This window comes from Penaeus monodon, chromosome 30, assembly GCF_015228065.2.
Source record: "Penaeus monodon isolate SGIC_2016 chromosome 30, NSTDA_Pmon_1, whole genome shotgun sequence".
Lineage (NCBI taxonomy): Eukaryota > Metazoa > Arthropoda > Malacostraca > Decapoda > Penaeidae > Penaeus > Penaeus monodon.
In genome coordinates, this window is record NC_051415.1 from 827458 (window position 1) to 828341 (window position 884).

General features: G+C 49.2%; 1 protein-coding gene across 1 annotated transcript in view; it reads left to right on the forward strand.

Moving 5' to 3' along the window:
* LOC119592260 (protein O-linked-mannose beta-1,2-N-acetylglucosaminyltransferase 1-like) overlaps window positions 1-884 on the forward strand; it is a 63690-nt gene that overhangs the window by 61574 nt on the left and 1232 nt on the right. The gene's annotated exons all lie outside the window — the stretch shown is intronic.

Here is an 884-nt window from a genome sequence, read left to right on the forward strand (position 1 = left end):
GGAGCTGCTGGAGCAACGGTGGCAGATTTTGGTAGCTGAGTGCAACGGTTGACGTGGTGAATGTGTTGAATAATGGGCTTTTTACAGTGGACGTAGGAGAGAAGAGGTCGTCGGGATATCCTTGTGGACTTATACTGTGGCCTTGCAAGATTGCCTGCCAAGCCTCAAAGTTGCAATGAAATATCCAAGGGCAGGTGACATCTCTGACCCATCAGCTGTAAGGGTAGCAGAGGTGGTTATCTTTCAGAGGCTGCTCTTCGGTATGTTGAGGGAGGCGAGATGTTGTTCTCTAATCACAGCAATGTCCGCACCTGTGTCTGGTAACATGTGCAACTGAAAGGACTTGTTATAGTGAGTGAACTGAATGCAGATGGACTAGTAGAACCAGTGGAAAGCATGACATTAGCGCATGACGGCAGGCATTGGCTGTACAGTTGTGGGTCGACGATGGTGCGGATAAGGTCTGAGCGGAGCACTTGTCATAATGACCTAGCTTCTTACAGTGCTACATGAGCAGCTTTAGCAGGGCATTTCTCTCTCCTGGCCCAATGACCCTTACGCCCACAATTACGGTAAGTAGAATCACATGCCGGGCAGTCAGAGGGGCCTGTACACAGCCAATGAGGGGTTAGGGTCACCTGAAGACTGCTGAGTGGAGCTTCCAGTTCTGCCTGAGGTTATGGTCTCTTATTTTCTCTAACCGTGACTGCTTCTTATAAGAGGAAACGCACACATCTGGGTAGGGAGGCGTGATGGCTGATGCGTGGTCCGGGTGGCTTTAGATCTGCAGCAAATGTGACATCCTGTAAAGAAGCTGGAGTTGAGGGCATTAACTTTTGACAAGTTCCTCTGCCGGACACCATAAGGATACCATTTTTTTAAAA